Here is a 22,247-nt window from a genome sequence, read left to right on the forward strand (position 1 = left end):
GATATCGACGACAAAAACAATACAGTCGTAAAGGTGTTCATCGAGATTTCCGAAACCCATTTTTCGATATTGTCTGCGTTCGTCTTTTCCAGAATGAGATTCATAAATATACGATTTTAATGCCGTATAATTGATTATTGAAATGTTGCCCGAACGATGACAATGCCGAACGCGGAGGACCTCCACGGACCCAGAACGACCTTTTTCGTACCGCGGAGGCGGAGGTGGATACTTTATACTTGTATTGTAACGAAATTTATGAACGATCGAGATAATAAAATGCGTCGAGGAATTCGCTTGCCCCGCAGTTTCGGGTGAATATCGTCCGACTAAACATCTACCTTGATTTCGGTCCTGAGATTACGTCGTATCAATAAATAATAACTTTAACGCGGAGAAATTAACGATCGTTTTATTGCATCGCATATACCTGACTTTACGAGAGAGGTTTAATCTTTTAGTGCTCGAAGCTCGGCGTAACATTATTCGCGATCGCGTGAATCTCGAGAATGGTTGACCAAAATTTTCAGGCCGAAGAAATTTTAGAGTATCGACCAATGATCTCGAGTTTGTACTAATCTTCGAGGCACTATTTATGGTGCAATGAAATTCAAGTTTTCCCGTTGTGAAATTAGTTATAAAATTTGTCAAATGATAATCAAATGTATGCTCCGGGTTTTCTCTGGATTAAATTCTGTAATTAATCCTTTGAGCACCAGTCGAAATTAATAAATTTAGAAAGCATTACTTAAACTTGACGAAGCAACTTGTCAAAGCAACGTCGCGGATATAGTAAACGGGATAGAAAATTCTAAACGCTGAGTGCGAGCAACCAGGGAATATCTATAGGCGGCGAGACTCCAAGATTCCTAGGTGAGATTATAAAAACAGTTTCCTCGTGGGATTATAAATATCATACGGGGAGTTTGGGTCCTTATTAAATTGGCCCCCGATGCTCGAACGAAAGGAGCATCCATCCGAGGAACGTATTGAGCGGATGGAAAAAATCGAACAAGAAGGGAACCCGATGCGTGCATGTACGTGTATAGATACACGAGAGGTTCGGCTGGCATGGCGCCACAATGTGTCTAGGCACCTACGCGAGAAAGAGAGGAAAGGGAGGGAAGGTGGCGGAGATAGCATCGGCATCGAGGAGAGAAGACGACGGGCCATTTTATTGCTAGATAAGCAGATGAATTCGTCAGATAATTTCTGGCCCGGATGCAGATGATTTTATTAGCTAAACCGTACGAGTCACCGGAATTTTTCGGGACCGGACGATTGAGATGACACGGCCCCGGTCGAGGTGTCATGGCGACAAAGGGATGCGTAGATCTCGCCCGAGTGTCTTTGCATCGCTTCGCGGGATCGATGATTTTCTTCCGCTTTTTGTAATGAATTCTTCTCCGTTTGGCTTGCGTTCCTCCCCTCTCTCTTTCGTTCGAGCCGTTACATTAAAATATGCGTGTTGCAGTCCATCCGAAAGTAGAGAGGGTTCGAGGTTCATTTAAAAAATGGAACATTCGAAATTTGCAATTTTCACGAATCATTACGACAACTGCCTGATTCGGAGGTACAAGAGAACTCGACTTAGGGTTTAATGTCCCACCCACAAACTCCATTACATATTACGTTCTCTCGCTATACGACTTCAACGCCGCGAATCAAAAAGATTCGTTACAGTGTCCAGCGCGAATCGAGATCAACCTAGGACCGTTCGCGAATTTTATTCGCATTTGTGGCTCGATGTCGGAACTCTGGACCGTCCAATCAGTCAAGTCAGCTTGGAACGGTCCGCAATCAAACTCTCGTCGTTTTACAGAAATATTCGATGGACCAAGCAGCTGGCGAGGGACCCTCGTCAGAGAACGCCGAATAAATATCGTTCCAGTGAGATAGAAGACACGAGAAATAGAGAGACGAAGGGACAAAGGGATGAAGGGGTTGGGCGGGGAGATTCCATCGTCCGGTGGCCCGACGCGAAAAAATAATTCCGTCGCCTAGGACGTCCTTTTGTCTTCGCTTTCATTTTTTCTCACTTTCGCCCGCTCGTAAAGCCAAGATTCGCATTAAAAAGCACGACACATAATTAATGCCGGATGGTCACGAAGAACCGAGAGATGATGCGCGCGGTTCGTGTCTTTCTGAAGAAACGCGTCCGCGCCTTGGACCGCACATGCGTCTACGCGTCACGCTTGCACGCATGTCGCGTGCCAGAACCTACCCCCGGCCGTCGTTCGTGCCGTGCACGTGCGACGATCTAAAAGCGCCTCGATCAAAAGAATAATTAGTTGCAAAGTGCTGAATTTTTCATTCTCGGGAATACGTCGCAAAGTCCTACTTTCCTGCGTTGAAAGATACTTCTTTTTTTCGAGGGTTGGCAGCCCTTGGTCGTCTTCGTCTCAAATTAAAATAGCGATTTTTCGAAGGAGAAGCTACACTCTCGAGTGCAGCTCGTAGTGTCGGTGGCGTTCGAAGGTAGACGGACCTCCGCGATGATTTATAACATTGACGGAAAAGGGTGCGGAGGCGCGGGGGAAGAGCAAGACCAAAAATCGAAAGAAGGAGGAGCTAGTTCGAAGTCGTTAGCCTCGTGTACACGATCGGCGACGCGACTTCCGCGGAAACGACGTAAAACGATGTAAGAGGATTAAACGGCACGGCCGATTGGCTTCCATTACCGGTCCTGTCTAGGCTGTAAATCCTCCATAAAGCTATTGATAAATCACGCGCAACATCGCACGGTCGCGCGACTCGCCTTAACGATCCGGCTACGCTTCGGTTACGAAAACGCCAACAAAAGAACGGCTTTTTACCACGTTTGAATGGAAACCGGACTTCGGGCGCGGTCTTAACGGGAAACCAGGATGCGTCTAAACGCGTCAAGAGATATTTACAAGGTTAAGGGCCGGCTGGATTAATCGGGAAGTGCGGATCGAACGACCACGATGACGGCTTTAATCGATTAACGAACGCCTCTGCTTGCTGGCTTCATTAATTTACCACTCGCGGTGTTGTGCATCGGCGTCTTTAATTTTCTTTCGTTTTTTTCCACTTTTTTTTTTTTCATCGTGTTTTTAATATCGATCGATCGGCTATTACCGGTTCCACAGCGGTTGTTAATCCTTCGCGAGGCGATTGATAAATCACAGCGAACATTGTAGGTTCGCGCGACTCGGCCACGCTGGACAGGGAGCCCGGATTAAAAAGCGCTGGATTTTTCGCCCAAGCGGCGATAAATCGTCGCGAGGACCGCTGTTGAAGAATCGTGCTCGGACCGCGAATAAATTACCCTATTGATGGTTTCATAAATAATACAATTGCGAGGATTCGAGTATCCGCAAGGGAGATTTATCGGTGTCAAAGATACCGAGAACCTAGTACTCGCGTATTTTTAGTGTATGCACGGTGTCTAATTCAGACTTCTATCGAACTATTCCAAGTAATTTCTCTGCTGCGTGTATTTTTTACGACAATATCATAGCGTTTGTTTTGTCTTTGAAGCAGCGAATCTCTTATTTTCAATGCGATCGATTTTTTGGGCGCAGCAAGATCACGCGACTGTTGGCGAGTGGAGAACCTTTTACAAGATCCATTTTGACCGATGTGAAGGTTCCAATGTCTCGGTCCCGCTTCACGATCGAACTCCAAGACAGTTCTCACCGTACAGCGTGTTCGAGTAGACCCCGTATAAATCTGTCCGAGCATGAGTTGTACGGGTTGCAACCTCATCGAGTACGCTTTTGTCGTTTTTTTTTCCTACGCTTCCCTGGTTCCTCGCCACCTATCCACCCTTCCCAGTTCGCTGAGGCTGTGTCGATGTCGTTCATGAAAAATTAATTCGAATTTTCGTGTCTTAATCTTGGCTCGCACTACGTACCAAAGTATCTCATTTATCTTACTGTTTCGATATCGAAAATATCGTTGCGCGTATGCCTCCGTACTCACAGTCGCAACAGAAATTGATTAGAAATGCAGTAACAGAGAAACCGATCGAAAGGTGAGAAAATTGTGCACATTTGTTCCATAACAAAGTTTTTGGATAAATAACAATTTTAATCCCATGAGCTTCTACCACGTGTTAGACTCACGGTCAGATATTTAGGCCAAATGTAAACATCACATTTTAGTCGCAGTCTGTTGGAGCTTAAATCGTAGCTTAAGGAGTAAATCGATTAAAATGACGTCTAAGAAGTATTATAAAATCCTATTGCATCCATCGTTATTCGCCTAAATTCCACGCGAACGCATCGATCGCTGGTATCCGCGTCGATTACTCGGCCTGTCCCGACGATCGATAAAGCATCTCGAAGACGATCGGAACGACCGGTGTTAAGGGGTTAAGGGCTGCTCCCGCGAAGTGAAACTGTGTCGTGTGTTCCGAAGCCGGATCGGCGTGCTCCGTTCAATGAATAATACCATGGTGTCTGTGGCCGTGTGCTCGCGATGCCCACACGTACCACGCTCTCTTGCACCGAAGGAAAGCGTAACGATGGTGTGTGTGCGCCGGTATGATCTACGGGGGTTATTACAACGGCAGCAAGCCACGACGCCGAGTGCTTACCGAGAATACAGAGCCTCTCTACTCTTTGGCCTCTGCCACGATATAACATCCGCGCCCCCACCGTTCTACCAGAAATCGCCCGAGTAAATACAATTCGCTCGAGTGCTGGATTCGCGATCACCAGCCACGTATGTGTTTCTTCGCTGACGCTCCAGTTCTGGAATTAGGATAACCGGAGATCGAATGGATCGGTGCGAAGATGGAGTCTTGTCTGCTCGCGCCTTACTCGCTTCTTTAGCGTAATTATGTTATGAATGATCCGACACCATTGTTTCTCTTCGATCGCTTCGACGATAAAATTCGAAGTAACACATTCGTGACCGCTGAGGTGTTAACATTGACGAATGATCAACGTTTTACTCTACAGATTTGTATCTCTCGATCTGGTCTCATATTGGCAAAAAGCAAGTGTTTTAGTCACTTTAATCCCATAGCTTTGCTTAGTCGTTAACCGTGCGACAATTATTGCGGCACACAGATGGAGGCTTCGTTGTGACGTACATTACGACAATGTACATCCATCGAGGATGATCTCATATCGACAAATGGCGTGAAACTAGCGAGAGGCGAGAATGAAACTTCATGGTACCGAATGACCTGGCAGCGGCTCGAATATTGCGTTGGTCCTTACCAATAACCGGAATTGCACCGACCCGCTGTGAGTAGTTTTCGTTATTCGAGCGTGAAGTATTATCACGAAGGAGGATAAATGGAGGTAGGCCGTGTGGAAGAGGAATAAAAGAGGAGGACCAGATGAACATTTACCCGTCTGCTCCGATCCGACGAACGGGAGAAACAGAGGCAGAGGGTGAAGGAGAGAGACAGAAACGAGAGTCGAATGAGAATGAGAGCCGGAAAGTGCAATTTGTAGTCGCTCTCATTTGTCACTGTATCCCCCTCCGCCCCCTTTCGCCCTCGCTATCCCCACTTTTCATCGTTCCCTCTTTCTCTGTCCATTTTTTCCCCCTCGACGCGTCCTCTTCCACCGCGAGTCCTCTTTCTGCCTTCCACTTGTATGTACGCGTTCGCGTACAGGTACTCCCACTTCCTCTTCCCTCTCTGTTCGTCGTTTTTCGCCGCTGCCAACGTTTCTCGTATCGTTTCTCTTCGCTTCGACCTCGTCTTGCATCCACGCGGGAGAATCTTGCGAGATAATAAGCTGATAAGGGATTTATAAATCCGCTCTATGCAAAATACATGCGCATCTGTCAGCCTGTTGGAACGATCTCTCTGATTAGCTTCGGTGTACATGTATCCGTGTTGCAATCTTCTTTTTCATTTTCAACCGAGATGCGTGTAATAAGACGAATTCTCTTCCAGACATTTGCGTCCATAGACAATCGTTCCTTTGAGAATCGCCTGTACGTACGTAAGATCGAAAAGATTTCTTTCGCATACCTGAGCTGTAGGATGCACTCGCGTATTCTCTAAAGGACTTTGTGATATTTTCTTAAGAAAAAAACACAGGCACGATTTTCAAAGGCAATTTTAACAATTTACGAGAAACAACCAAGTACCTTATATCGAAGCACGATCGAGTCGAACTGAAAATTAGTGGCATAATAGGCAGACTATCGTGAAACGAGTTCCCGTTAGAAAAAAAAAATATTCAGGTAGAATCGATAATAGTACGCGGATCTCACCCGAAACTGTCTCCGCACAAGAGGGTAATGTCGAACGTTTGCCACGACCACGGCGATTGTAATGACTTCATAAAAAGCGACGGTTTCTCGGAACGTCCTCGGTTCTCGAGAGGGTCGCGGTCCTTTCGAGCTATTAAGGTCCTAAGACCAGCGACTAGGTGGAACAGTCGAAAGGCGTATTCCGGTATATTAACACGTAACACATCAAAAACACGTCGCACGGGCACACCTGCGCCACACTCTTGTCCTGGCACACATGCTTATACAGTTATTTATGTCCTGTAAAGGCACTGTTTTCGACTCACGGACTCCGGTGGAAACCGAAACGCCCGTCTCATTCACGTGGCCCGGTTATAAACGTCCGCGTAAATTCGAGGCTGGTTAGAGATCGTAAAATAGCTGGATATGGCCGATATGGCCCAGTGGCTTGCCACAGAAAATCATAAAGTCCGCCTCGCGCCGCACTCGTCCCGAGAAAAATGAAGGAGCGAATCCGTGGCTGTTACGCGGATTGTTTGACTACTTTCCAAACTGGCTCGACCGTCGCTACCTTCGCCGGACAGTTTTACGATATCGAGGAACAGTTCTCTTGTCATTGACTAGTAAATTTGATACAACGTATGCGTCGATAATATGGAAAATAAAATTCTATTTGAATACGTGTATTGAAAAATTATAGAAATATTTTCGTGAATTTTAACCCTTTGCACTCCTAAAGCCACCTGTACTGCTCGTGCACTTGAAAGGGTTCTACTCTTACGGCCAGTGTCGCTCCCCACGATTTATCATTAAGTTTTAATACGCGACGGATGCTTTCAACCGATAGGTCTTATACATATTTCAGAATAAAAATGTTGCTGTACATTGCAATGGACACTGGGTCTTGGGATATTAATTAGCTCTTCGACGTTTAGTTCAGGTCGTTTTCGATAGAAAAATGAAGACGTCGGATGAACTAAAGGTCCGAGTGGGGTTGTTAAAAATTCGCAGGACGAAGAACGGAACGGTAGTGAGGCAGAAAATAGGCCAATCCCCGACACGTCCCGGTTTTTGTCGTGACAAGAAAAGGAGCAACGGGCCGCAGATATCTCGATTAGATTTACCGAGGCAACAGTGGTCGAAGGTGGTCCGAGCTGACGTACCAATGTGTGCCTGCCACAACAGCCACGTCTGCTCTTATTATTATAAATTATTTATTTGCATTTCCAAATGATCCTTGAAGAATCACGGTATTATGCTAATGCGGAGATTAACATATAGGGAGGGCCCGGCGCGATATTTCAACTCGCCTCACCATTTAGACTGTGGGAGTCTAGCCACGCGGTGTTTGATCTCCGCACGACTCGAAAGAAAGGCGCGGGCCAGGGATATTTTATCATTTCTCCTCGTACAAAAAGATTCGTACGGACCTGCCAAGGGAATTCCTGCGCGACCCTAGCCGAGAGAACAATGCTTTCCTCGCTGGGATTCCTTCGGCAGCCGATCGGACTCGACGCGGACAAGCACGGGTTTCGAGTTTGCGTAAGAAGTAATTAGAGTCTCGCGCATCGAAATACACGAGCACCTATGCGTTGCGATATTTGATCTATTCGCGGTATTTGCTTCAAATTTACTCAGCGGATACTAGAAAGATGCTTCGGTTACGTCTGATCCTAGTTTCCCTAAAGCTACGATTGCCTTCAAGAATTTCAGGTCAAGGGTCGCGCTCTGTTTTGTTCGAGCCTCTCTTTCGAGCTGTTGTATGTCAAGGGGCGAACACTGTAATCTTTCGCTAATATATTGCGGCACGGCCGGTGGGCAGTACCTAATTTTCGCGTAGCGGTCGCGCGGACTGTCGGGGCCCGACCGGGTCGGGCGTTCTTAAACGACTTAACCAAACGTAATTAACGTTGGCCTATCATTATGTGGTAGCGGGACCACACCCTCGTCACATTATATGTTTATAAATCAGGCCGGCGAATGGCGAATAAAAAACACGACGAAAATCGAGTGTCGAGGGGCGCCTGGCAAGTGGTTCCTTCCCTTCCCGTTCGGACGCGGCGATGTCCTGGGCTCGTTCGTGGCGAGCAGGTAAAGGAATTCTTATGCTAATGATTTTATGATCGTGGAAATGAATGCTCGTCATATTTTTTTAATCGCCTGGGTTTCCACGTAGCCGCGAGCCACGGCGGCCAGCCAGAAACCGAGACACGGGAACCGTTCTTGTCTCCCGACTGCCTACTTTATGCTCACTCGTTTTTTATCCCCGTTGTTACAGTCTTACGGGCCGGCGTGCCCGTCTTATACGTACTCTCATAATCGTAAAGTAACCCCGAAAGGACAAACTTTCAGCGTTTCGGGACATTTCACGAAACAACCGGCGCTTAAACTCCGTAATTGAATATCGGCCGCGTTTCAACGACACGCGTAATTAATACGGTCTCCTCGTGGCGGTGCCGCGTTCGACGGGTGGCGTCGACGGAACGACGCAGGTGAGATCACGTTTGTCGTTAAAAATTAACCGCGGAACCACCGCCACACCCCCTCCGTCCTGTCCCTCTACTCCGCCGGTGGATCCGAACGGCTGCGTTTACGAGAAAGTAACCTCGCGTCAAGTAGCGTGTAATTAATAGTAGTCTAGATCGCGTACCGCGAACATGGGAGTAACCGTGCACGGTTGTGCAACAGATTCATTTTCATATCAGTCGCATCTTGGCTCTCCGCCCTCCCGCGTCGGCACGCTTTAACGTTAGAGAAGGTGGTAATATGGAATTCGCTTTTTTGTTTGATAAAATTCTTGACTGTTGCACTCGCTAGGATAAATGTTTACATTAGTTGCCAACCCAATATTTATTTTCTCACTCAAAAGGCTTTAGATAATAAAATCGCCGGCCTTTCCTGTAACGATTATTACGTACCCGGTTAACCAGGATACTTAATATTTTCGAGTAAACTCTTGACCCGCATTTTCTGGGGTAATACTTTTTCTTTCACGCACCGACTAACCGAGGTGCGTAAGCTACACGTGTTACCGTAACGCAAGCAAGTCGGAGAGGCGGGTGTTCGCGCGCAATTAACGGCGGGGGATGCTAATTTTGACCCATATAAGCGTGTAAAAACGTTCTACGAGCATGTGCAATACGATCGTCCTAAAAGCGTTTACGATCCTGACCTGTCGAGCCGCGCCGAGACCGTGGCCACCTGCTCAAGGATTTCGTTCTGTTATCGCGGCTATATCCGTTACGTCGGTACACCGACGCGGAAACGAAATCCGGAATAGTGATACGTGTTTTTAGAGATACATAAAAAAGCAACCGAAGTAGCGCCAGTTTTCGGGAGGAAGTCGTATTTTAAGCGCCTCGCGAGTGCTATCGTTTCGACGGGTTCTGTTTATCTGCGATTCCATCTGCGATGATGAACAGACAGCTCTCTCGTACCCTTCTTTCGCAATCAAAATATTCAACGAAAGCGAAATCGGTATCGACGGTATCGTGGCTTTCGACGCGAACTCGCTGGATTTTAGAAATCGTTCTCTCCGGGTAACAGGGACACGAGCAACGATAACGAGTTAAGGATGATTGTATTGAATTTTCTCGTCGAACGCGAATCACGCACTTGATCATTGTCGCGAAGGCTAACAAATTACACCTATTTCTGCATCCGCGTCCGATCAAAAAGAAAGTTCCGACCGCCGGCAACAAGTCTCGACGATGATCGATTCAAATCGGCTACAGGCTCGCGGTATCTCGGAAACATTTCAGTCGACATTTATTACTCCGTGATTCTACTATTACCGCTGGCTAGTAGACCACAATAGAGTTTCGAGGATTGCGTTGTACGGGCTTCGTTAAGAGGAGGAAAACAGCGAAGGTGCACCTTGAGCAATGCACCGCGCGAAACAGGGACACGGTAGTATCCATCAAGATGTCGGAGTTGGATCCAGATATGTATGCGTGTATGTGGGTGGCTGGACTCAGCTGTTGGTACACCTGCCCGTCGTGCGGCAGTGTGAGAGTCGCTGGTTGCGCGAGCACCTTTGTACGCGCTGTCCACGTCGAGTGTGCATTTACATACGCGGTTCGCGCGAACACAATGTAATTGTTACCTCATAATGCTTGTTCCTCACCGCGTCCTGGTGCATCGCGTTCTCTCTGACGACTCACTCGGCGCAACGAACTCGACGAATTTCTCCTAATTCCGAAAGGGAGCGGGAAAAGTTAACGCTTCGCGCTTCGAAGAGAAGGAATTCCAGTTAAATATCCTACGTTGGGATTTTCCTGTACGCAGAGAAAAAGGTGATATCGAGGAACCCAGCAGGCAAATAGGAACCCCGTAATAAGGGTAGCGTTGTCAAATACAAGTGCGATACAAAATGTCGAAATGTATCGAGGAACGGAACTATGGCGGACGCGAGGTTGAAGAGGACGTCCGATTGGGCGGAACGGCGGAGCAAGGTACATTTCTTTAGGATCGAGGAAAAAACGAAGGAGACGAGGATCGCCCCCGGGATGAAACAATCTAATCGCGGACGCCATTTTGTTTCTGCCTACCGGAGCAGTAGTTGATATATGATCCCATTGGCTACCAAGCTGTTTGGTTCCCAGCTCTGTACCGGACAGCAGGCTCGACCTCAACCTTATGGTGGTTGCTATATAGCCATAAGCCGGACGCTCTTCGGTTGCCCTGGCAATTAAAATTCTTTTCCTCCCGCCATGGTTGCTTCTGCGTCTTCTTCTTCTTCTACACCGTGGTCCTCTTTCTCCACGGTTGGTCTACCCACAGCTTCTCCGTTTCTTTCTTCGTCTTCTTCGTGCCTTCCCTTCGCGCGGTTCCTCCGGTTCGTCTGTCTTTCATCCTCCGGCTCCTCTCCGTCATCGTACTCCTTTTCGTTCTCATCATCTCTCGGTGCGCGGAAGATACGCGTAGCAATTAAAACTGCCCGCTCGCTTCGGACGTTTACACGATCCTTAACTGCTGGTAGCGCAGGGGTTAAGGGAACTGACGTGCTCAGCTTAAGTAGCCGGTCAAGGGAAACGGGTAATTATACGAAACGTCGGCGTTTCCGAGCCACTCGGGCCGCGCTATCGTCGAACAGCGGCGAAGCACCTCGACGATTACGCTCGGCTTCGTTAACGATTCGCCGCGATGTCACGGCTTGTGGGGAATATGCGCGATAAATCGGATTAAGGTAACGGCGTCGTTACGCCGCGTTAAAATCCTGTAACTACGCCCGGAGATATTTACCGGTCGATGGTCGACTTTTCTTCGCCGGCCACCAGCGTGCGCGGCGAACAATCGCGGCAACCAATGTTTTCCTCGGCCATCCTTTTAATTGACGCTATGGTTCGTAAAATCGAACGTTTACGACTTCGCGAATTAAAACGGGCTTCGAGAATGACGAGTGATAGAGCGTACGATGGAGCGTCGATTATCGGAACTAATAGGTGAATGAATGCTTGGTCTCCATTCAGTCAATATTGATACTATGCATTTAGTGAGTGATAAAATACACGGTGAAAGGAATATAGTAGGCAAATTAGTCGTTCTTGGATGTAGCTGAGATGTAGCTCTAAAGAGGACTACTTTTGCTTGTCAATAGAGATTGCGAAATTGCACAACGCAAGCGTCATAGTAGAAGACAATGCGTCGAGGAAGGAAGGAACAAGAGAAAAAAAAAAGGAACGAGCCGCGAGGGGGGACGGGACAATTTGTCAAGGCAGGTAAAGTGCTATCTGTCTCTCGCTATGACCGGAGAATGCGGGGAACGATTGCCGTGGTATTTTATTCGTTTGTAATCGGCCGCGTATCAGCACGATGAAGCATTCCTGGAATGCAGAGTCCACGTGGAAGCGAAGGTACGGCAATTAGTCCCTAGCTGTCACGTTCCTACGGCCTTGCCGAAAACTTCCACCTGCTTCGAACGATTTTGCGATCCTCGATAAAAGAGAAACAGACAGCACGTTATAGTTATCCATTTGCAGTATTAAGACTTCCTGCCACGAAAACGATGGGCTCCTTCCAACATTCGACGAATCTTTAATGATTCACGTCTTATCAGATGTTTAACTTTGCGGCAAAATATAGACCATCCACGTAACGTTTCTCATCGAAACACGACTTTAGTGGAACGTGGTCGAGGTACGACTGCGATGGAAAGAACAGAGGCCTGAGGTCACTTCGTCGAGGTTCACCTGCTCTTACATCGAATGCGTACCAGTTTCGGTGCCGATTGATCCGCGATAAACGCCAACAGCTTGTCGAGTCCCGATGAAAATAAATCGAGTTCGATTCTGTCTCGAAATCACCGATTTTTGGTTGTTTACTTCGAACCAACGAAACTTTTCGAGTTTACGACAATCGTGTCACGTAGCTCATGCATCCAACTCGCGGACAGCGGGGATAATCGAAGCGTTGAGACTCGAGAGCGTTCAGACCGCATCGATACTCCTTTGAGGCAATTATAAATGAACGCTTCAATTAGCGGCGCAACGAGTTCCGTTTATTATCAATTAGTAACGTGCACGGAATTTGTTGGTTCATCGATAGCCCGTAATTGGTGTAAACCAAACGAGGTACACGCTTAACGGCCAGCTTTACATCAACGTTCGCGACGAGCACGCTCGTGTGTCTTGTTCCCAAAAGGTGGGGGAACTTTCTACGTCTTCGATTCGACGCGATCCATAAATTCGTTTCTCGCTCGATTTCACGCACGCGTAACGAGCGGCGTCCGTGATTCTCGCGGTAACATTTGACTCGACCGATCATTTTTCACCGTCCAACGGAAAGTGAAAGGACCCTAATGCGGTTTTGTCCTCGGCTGAAACATTGTTGAGTCGTGTACATAGTGTCCTGGTAAAATTAGCTGAAAATCAGGTGAGACAAATACGATTTGCATCTATTCTATGAGATTTACGGTACAGGTATTCGGAATCACCGAAGCCTGTGATTGCGACACAAGAAATCCACGAGAAACCCCTAGGATTCCTAACGAGATCAGATTCTTCGGCTGGTACCCACCGAATTTCTCAGTCCTCGACCGTTCTCGCAACCACCGGTCGCCTATGAGATCATTATCATCGTATTACCATAAGCCCGGCCCGAGTCGGCGTATCGTAGGCTATCGTACGACACGCGAGCAACCGGACAAAGAGGAGTTACTAATTTCGAGCGAGTCTATATTTGGGCTCTCGCGTGTGCGCTTCACCTCTGGCTTCGGATCTTTTTGCTCTTTCTTTTAATATCGTCGCCGGGGCCCCAGACTCCATAATATGCGAGGTCCGTATATGCGAGGCTGGGGGCCCCGGTGCTTGTCGGCCGGGTATAGGATATAGGTACCGGCCTTAACCGTCGCTACGGTCGCTAAAGCTAAGCGTGTATGCATGTTCGGTGCATAAATAAGGAGCACGGCTCGGGAGGCATTAAATCACATGCGGGAATCGCATGTGTGCGCGCGGGCGCGCACGCGCGATGGAAAGAGCGTAAGGAGCGGGAAAGAAAGCCGCAGAAAGAACGGGGAAAGGCTGAACGAGGAGCGAAAAATCGGCAACGACGACGGACCAGTGGAAAACGAAGGTAGCGAGAAGGAAAGAGAGCGTCGGCGGAGGTGTATCGGGACAGGGAAACGATGGGAAGCGAGAGGGAGCGAGCGAGAGAAGCAGGTGGTTGAAGCACGAATCCGGGGGCCACTTCTCGGGCTTGCGGCGTTACGTTCGCGGTTGCGTTCGCGTTTGCATCGGCCACGCACCCCCGTCGAGCCAATATGCCCCTCGCATCAACGGTTGCCCACCTTCTTGAGTTGTCTCGCGATTATGCTCCGTACATGGGTAAACATATATCGGGGAAGGTATGCCGCAGAGACCTGCTTTGCGGATCAACAACAACCGCATCTATTCTGGGCACTGCAATTAAGTCGTCGAGCATTAAAGTCTCCACGCGCAGCAACACCAACCATTTTTTAAGATAACGTCTGACCTTCTAGTCTCTTGTTCCAACGTTAAACGCGATAAGTTGGTAAACTGATAACTGCTGGTACCAAGTGTCGATAGCTTGTAGACCAGGGAAACCTTCCCTTGAAGTACAGGATGTGGACGATACGAAAGAAGATATCTCGGAGATAGTAATTGCTACGTTAAATTCGGCAATGTTGATGAAGAAAAATGAAAAGAACAAGGTTGCAATTCGAATCAGCAGGGTATCGTTGCTTGAACGGAAAAAATAAACCGAGGACAGGCGCTACGGTCGTGACCCGCTTCCAGGGCTAGGAACAAAACACCCAGGCAGAATTTCGATTCGGTAACGAGGCAGCGCGTAAAGTGGAAGAAAAGGAACGAGCCGGAGAGGCAGTACGGCTCGTATCCAAAAACGCCTCGCACAATCTATCACGCGCAAAGAGCGCAGCAAGAAGTGAGGTTAGGAATGTTAATGTGGACAGCGGGAGCAGGCAGCCAGTGCGCATGCGCCACCCCCCGCAGAGCCAATCACCGCCCGAGAAATGGTAGCTGCGCCCGGAGTCAGCTCGTCGGGCACCATAACCTCGGGAAGATGGAAGAATCTTGGGGTGGAAGTCTTGGTCTTCTCCCTTTTCCTACTGTTCCTTCGTCTCCTTTCCTCCGCCACGGTTACTTCTCTTTTTCTGTCTAGATCGTTTCGTCTTGGAAGACAAAGACATCGGACAGCGCAACTCGGAGAGATCCGAAGAAAATTATTAAGACGGAGGGAACATTTCGTTTCTTCTACCGCTTTCTTCTCGGATACCGATGCTCTTCGGTATCTTCGTAGACGAAGGACATCAAAGACTGCAACTTCGAGAAGTTTGAAGAAATATATTGCGACGCGGAACATTTGTCTTCTCTCCTCCGCGACTCTGGTTTTCTCACCCTTCGCCATCGTCTTCGGCGACTCTTAACTTCCAACGAAGACACGAGCAAAGAAGCTCCGTGGGAGGACGGAGGAGAAGGAGAAACAGAGACGAAAGAAAGTCGTGAGGGTCGGGTAAAGAGCGTCTGGGCACCCCGAGAAGGAGGAACTGGCTGATTGCGTCCGAGCTGCGTAAATCTTGTTGATGGAAATTGTCCGCGGACCTTCAGTTTGTTCGGCGATTACATCCTGCGGAGAACGCGTTCGCCGGTAGCAGTGGCCTTTCTTTCTCTCCTTCGTCCTCTCTACTATCTCTGTCCAAGAATCTTCTTTCTTCGCGAACGCCGAGATTAATGAGCATACCGTTCGGTACTTTTAATTCCAAAGAGCGAGTGCAAATAAGTACCGCCATTCGTCTTGCCCGCCAATTACCACTAAGCAGTTCTTTCTCTGTTCACCGGACGATCTCCTTCTTCGTCTGTCTCTTCTTCTGGACAGTTTCGCGTAGCCAGTAGATGCTGTATTTAGTCGTGCTACGGAACAACTAACCGCTAGACACGTGGGCTCGATTGATCCTCAAGGTGGCTGATGGATTTGCCCGGTCTTCGGTAAGCGGTGGCGCGTAATGAAGTTGCCCGATTGCATCGGTTCTCTCGACAGAAATACCTCCTCCCGATTTTTCCGATTTCATCTGAACGCGGTAACGGTAATAGATATTGTTGATCTATTAGTAATGTAGATATTTCTTTAAAGTTTGCGACCCGGTGTTGAATCTTTTCTCAAACAAGCCGGATTCGCCATCCTTCCCAAGCTTACGACCCCGAATATCCAATTAACTTCCAAAACTCAAGTTCCGTCTCTTCGCTATCCCTTTAAAGCAGCAGCACATGGACTCGAACGATAATCTTCGGATACCTACGACCCGCGATACCTTCCGACTGGTTAGAATCACCGAAATGCTTAACTGTCCGATATAAAAGTATCCGTACGCAGTTTCAGTCAACGATAATGGTCGGTGATGCACGCCAATCATCTCCGAGCACTCGACGAACAAATAACACGTTCCACCCACGTACGGGCTCGAACTGTCTAAAACTGAACGTGCGCGCGGGTCGTTCGTATGGACCGGAGATCCCAAATTAGAGGAATGTCTGATTTACATCTCGAGATATCTCGGATGAAGCTATAAATAATTTCGGTGGTGGAATGTTAATGTGGCTCTAGGCCTCGAACGAACGAATGGTCCACGGACCCCCCGCCAAACGTAGACGTCCAGTCGACCTTTAAAGAGATACTACCATGGCTCTCCGTCTTTCCACGAGGATGAATGTTTAAACGACGCGTGTTTCCCGTACGGCTCGATTCGCTCAATATTATCGGACCTGACTTACTATTTCTTCGCGAATCGTCCCATCAACTTTTACAGGTTAAAATTGATCTAAAGTTGGTTGATTTTTATTCACGACGAAAATGGTCGATCAACATTGCTCTATCGAAAGAACTGTTTCTATCCTTATCGAAGTCACGTCTGCCTCTGCTCGCGAAGATTCTCATTCCCATTACTCAAAGTAACGGATCGCGTACTCCTACGATAGGTAAAGACAGTACGAGATATATACCTATCGACTGAGACAGGAGCAGAGGAATCGAGACGGGGGTGGTTGAAGGGGGTCAGAGGGAGGGTCGAGCTGTCAGAGGCAGAGGCGTTCGGGGATGGTCCCCATCCTCGTCCTCATTCTCGTCGTCTGTAATCGTGGGGGCGGCAACGTAGTCCTGTCTCCGACAGGATCACATCGCCACCGAACTGCTACTGTACCTACACGTACGTATAACAATGTACGCTTACTCTGTCCTGCCCTGCCCTATCCTGCTTGCCAGCCAAGCAACGCGAACTGCCAATCTCGTTCGCCTGACGCAAAATCAAGTCAGAAATTGTCCCATTGTATAACGTGCAACATCCCGCGCTCTTTACTCGGGAGATTTCAAGATACGGCTCGTAGGAAACGGTCGATTCGTCAACGAAACGTCTCTCGCATCTAGGAACATGAAAAAGTACGGTGGTCCGAGAATGCGTACACGGAAGTTCGAAATTGAAACGAATTGGGTGAAAATCTTATTCATCTACGCGAGTATCGGTCAAGGATTCGGTCCGTTGAGCTTCTAAGCCACCGACACTTTGATTCATTGTCCGCGTATACCGCTAATTATTCTCTCCTCGATGCCGATCAACTGGAACTATTTTATGGAACGCGGGTTGGTATTCGAATTCAAATACTCCGCTCGAAGAAGGAGGAAACTAGCTTCATTCCGTATGCGGGTTTCACGCGCGATAGCACGAGGATCGATTAACCCGATGGCCGATTAATTGCGATTCTTCGTTGAGTTTCTAGTAGCAGCTTTCCCGGGGGAGAATGATACATATCTACGTTGTAATTACCGAGTGAAACAGAATACGAGGCCTATCGATCGTGACACTAGAAATATCGTCGAAAGTAACTCGATCCGGGATACGAGATAAATAATAAATCCGCCAGGCGGTGGACAGTCGGAGAAATGGCCCGTGTCCTGGTAGCTGGTAATAGATCCAGTCGATTAACCTTGGCTCTAATACATTGATACTCCGGTTACGATTCATCTATCAAACCCAGTAAATTTAGAACCTAGATACACGCTCGTAACTCATGGCTACGCGAATGGAGCTACCGCGCCATTAACACCTTTCTATGTACTATTTAACGAATCCGATAAAAACGAGCTCTGAACGCGAGGCGTGTCCTGCTCAACCTTGCAACTCGTCCTTCTAGCTCTCTACCCCTTCCTCGAATTCAAATTACATTTCTCGGAATCGGTACTCTTCGGGGTCCACGCGGCAGGCAGAAATCGTAAGAAGGGAACTCGACTTCTGCTACTTCCTCGAATACAAATTAACTTCGATCGAGATCGATACCCTACAGGGTGTTCGCTCAGGAATCCCGGCAAAATGCTCGCGGCGATGTAAAAAGCCGCGGAAAAAGACGAGAAACGAAAGGAAACATGCACAAATCGAAGCGGAGAGTCCGTCGAGACGGTCTCTAGCGTAATTTTGGCATCGATCATTGGCGAAACGACAGTGCAAAAATCGTCGGCGCTGTAAACGTCCACGCGCGTTCTCGCAAAAACCCTAGGCCCCGGACAACGGCACACCAACAGCACGAAATACTTTATTCATTTGTGGGGACCCGGAGGCCGGGGGGAGTAATGTTTTAGCGGTAGTGTATAGAGATGCCAATAAATATGTCGGTGGCGGCATGCAATATGTATGTCAGCGTCTGCCAATCCGCGGATAAGTCGTGCGGGGTCCCAATTCTTCTCCTCGTGGAGGCCTGTCCCCCTCCTCGTTCTTCCTCTTCTTGTCCCCGTCTTCTTCCCGGTGTTCTTCCCTCTCGTCTCGGTCGACGGGACAAAAACGATCTCGAGGTTGCGCGCGACTGGCCCTCGCGGACGTATTGAGACGAAATGTACCGGCACGGCGATGATCGATACCAAACCTCTTCGATCGGATCCGGTGGTCGGACATCTACCAAACGCAGCCCGCGTTATCTCGCGTCGCTTGACGTATGTCGATCGACTTCTCCCGATGTCCCCGTGCCACTCGTTTACACGCGTCGTCGACGCGTCTAATCGGAACGAGAAGATCCATGGATTCGGTATTTACCAACTTCTATTTGCGAATCAACGTTTGGAGTGCGTACGAGGCGTTACAAGGACGTGGAAAAGTGATGCGATGATGGTTAAAAATAAATGAAATGTAAGCAATGTCGAATCATTTACGTCTTTCGAAGGCTGACTCTGGTATCGATAGGTTCCTGTCAAGCGAACGGATAGATAAATACAAGCGATCGAATCCATCGATTAGAAAATTAATTTTGGTAAGATCGAAGAAGCCAGCGAAGGGACGCTAACGAGGAAGCGATTGGGGGTAAAAGGACCGCCGCGCCAGGAAAGGCAGAACGATAAGAAAGGAGAAAGTAACGTTTAAATAATCGAGGAGACAGTGATCGCGCATCGACGGACTTAAGTCCTTTTTGCAGCGTGTCGAGGAGACGAAGGCGCATCGGGTGGTCGCCGATCGCGACGGATAGACGTCCGATCGGTCGGGCAAAACATCCTTCGATCGAACGTATTAACGATCTCATCGATAAAGCTTTCCTCCGTGTCCCGGCAGACTCGGGGACCCGACGAACAATGGAGAGGGACGGAGAGGGGCGACGGACCGCGGAGCAAGAAAAATCGCCAATTTGTTGAATGCACCGACCATAATTCTGCGAGAAAAACTTCCCATCTGCATTTCGTGTGTGCCGTCCAGAGAGTCGAGGACACGGAATGCTCGCTGGATCGTGCAAATATCGGCGCAACGAGTCGAACGAGTGCCCTTTTCGGCAAAGATCGATGCTGACCGCGTATGCGTCGCGTGTACGTGCCGTAGAACGAGTCGCAGCAACGAGGCCTTGCTATTTTCCAACGTGTCCCCGAAGAGACGTCTTGTGCAGCGGATATTTATTGCGTCGTTCTCTATTTACGGTGCTACTTTCACAGGAACCGTTTCGTAATTACGCTCAAAGTGGACGCGTAATTACGAAAATCGTCGATTTGAATAGACAGTTCGTTCGTCGATGCGATGCGAACGCGCGCTCCTGTCCCATGGACGGAACCATTATGTCCGCAACGCTTGCAATTAATTTGGTTCGCAACAGCTGAGAAACATCGCATCGCTGGCGAACGATGAGCCAGGGAAACGGACTAGAACTATTTAAGTCCGGCCGCGCGCAGCTTCTCGAACTGGTTGCTTAATTGACGCTAGGCAGATGCATACTTGCTTTTACCGTGTTTGTAACCATATCAATTCGACTCGGCCGGTTACACAAACAAACCGCTGTACGTATTTCGGGATGTTGACTCAGGGCGAAAAAATACGCGGCAGAAACGCACGCCTCGATACACCGAACACCTACAGGACTCGCTTTAAAGAGTGCTGGCGTCTCGAACAATACGTCTCTTTTCTTTTTCCCTTATTTTTGCACTTTGTGCGACATGTAAACCGACGGATTATATAGACTTCCCTGAATACGTCTTTGGAACCGTTTGCATTAGCATACCTTGAGCATTCCGCGGTAGTTTGATTTCCGTGTTCCACGTTCCATTACGGCGCGATTCGTTTCAAGCAAAAACATATAATTGACGCTAACAAATCGATAATATTTATTCGGTACAACCAAGTTTACGTTCGTTAGTAATCAATTTTATGTAACCATCAAACATAATTTATCATTTCCTGCGTTCATTTCAAGTATTCTATAGTTTTCCCTAGTCCCTAAATTACTCCTTTATCAACATTCTGATCTCGTCTCAGTGCTTGTTTAAGGCTACCAACATCCTTATCGATAATTCTCCACCCTAAACTACCTTTTTTCTACACCGACACGAATTCCGGGCTACTCTCCGAATAAGATACTTTGAAATTTATCGATCTCGTTCCCTACGAGGTTCTCGGATTCCGGAAATCGGTCGTGAAACGGGACGAAGGAGGACAGAAATGGCGAGCGATAATTTCAGGCGCGCGTTTTCGCCCCGAAAACGCGTGCTCGCCCACGCTCGCCTCGGCGGTTACGAGCGCGGTGCACGCACAATCGGAAACGACTAGATCTCATTATGTACGAGCCCATTCGTGATATACGAGCGCGTCACGGAGCGCTTCTTCTTTTATGCGGCTCTTTTTTTCTATCTATGCGTCGATTGCATTCTCCCTCCTCGGACGAGACTGCCGGAAATCTGCACTCGAATCGTGCGCACGTGCGAGATGCGAATCGAAGCGAAAACGACGCCTGCTCGTACGGGGGTCGACGATAATATATAATCTGGCCGTAACGGGATCATTACTGGACGGGGATGCGTACGGTTCTTAAACAATAAACAGTTGAATCTAAAGGGAATTGTTGAGACTGTTTACAATTGTCCGTTTCCCGTATTTCCAGTCGCTACTTAATCGTCTACTTAACGCGGAGGTCTCTTGCCTGGGAATATCGTGCGAGAATCGAATGCCACGATGTAATTGCTGCAAAAGCAGTTCTTGATCTCGTCGAACGAGCGTCTCGTTTTCACGCAGAAACCGAAACGTTTGTTCAATCTCGCGTGATGTCGACGCGCCTGCAAACGATGCAATTAATTTGAACCTCATCGAGTGGGAGGATCCAAAAAGTAACAGTTCTTGAAAAATTCTTATCGGTTGCCCGACGAATTCCGAATGGTCTTGGAAAAAAGTCCAGTGCCACGTAGAAAGTTGCGAAGACGCATGTGCGCAACCCAGTCCCGCATCGGTGTGTTCAGCGTACTATAACTGGCCGGGGCAGAAGAAGAGAGGGTGAGAAAGGGAGAAACACGATACGGGGGAGTACAGCGACTATGATTTACACTGTTACCGTGTGGTTCCCGCGATACCCTTTGTCCTTGGACGGTGGATTCGCGCCTCGACGCTGCTCGACGTACGAGCCGTGGAAAATAGGGGACGAGAGACGCGGAATCGCGTGATTGTTTGCGTTATTTATGACAATCGTCGTCCCGCTTCGGCGATGTACATCCGATATTATCCTCTCTTCGAATTACTCTCAGTCGCGTTAATATAAAGGGAGATACCGTAGATGAGAAACAGCGAGACGAGAAATCCGTCGATGGACCGTACGTTTCGCTTCGAGCGTCAAACTAGGAACAAATTGTCATTATTTTATACGATTCCCAGAACTGTTTATGGCACAGGGGAGCTTGGCAGGACCGCGAACAACGATACTCGATACATACAGCCGGAACGGGACGAGCGAGCATTCCGTTGCGTGAGTGGCCCGCGAAACGCGAGTTACGAGTAACAGGTATCCTATCGCATAACGCGCTACCAGGATATTTTGATGTCGCGTCGTTGCGATGAAAAGTGGTAAGCTAATGCTCGTTATCGCGCGATGCCATTCTTAAACCAAAGGGTTTATCGACGAGGACTCGTCGGTGAGAACTGTGCAATTACAGAGTCCTGCGTTCACCGAGATTCGCCGCTGGAATAAAATACGACGAATCGTAAAGTCCTGCCGTTTATATTACTTGCCGAAGCTTGCGAGCGGCTCTCCGGCCGCGCGGGAGGACAATCTACTTTCGAATTAATCCATGGTCAACGTCTTCCGCAA

The 22,247-nt window shown here is 48.3% G+C and overlaps 1 long non-coding RNA gene across 1 annotated transcript in view; it reads right to left on the reverse strand.

Annotated features, from left to right (window-relative positions):
- Positions 1 to 22,247, reverse strand: part of LOC128895423 (uncharacterized) — a 125,283-nt gene that overhangs the window by 85,871 nt on the left and 17,165 nt on the right. The gene's annotated exons all lie outside the window — the stretch shown is intronic.

Source organism: Hylaeus anthracinus, unplaced genomic scaffold (genome assembly GCF_026225885.1).
Source record: "Hylaeus anthracinus isolate JK02 unplaced genomic scaffold, UHH_iyHylAnth1.0_haploid 5, whole genome shotgun sequence".
Taxonomy (NCBI): domain Eukaryota; kingdom Metazoa; phylum Arthropoda; class Insecta; order Hymenoptera; family Colletidae; genus Hylaeus; species Hylaeus anthracinus.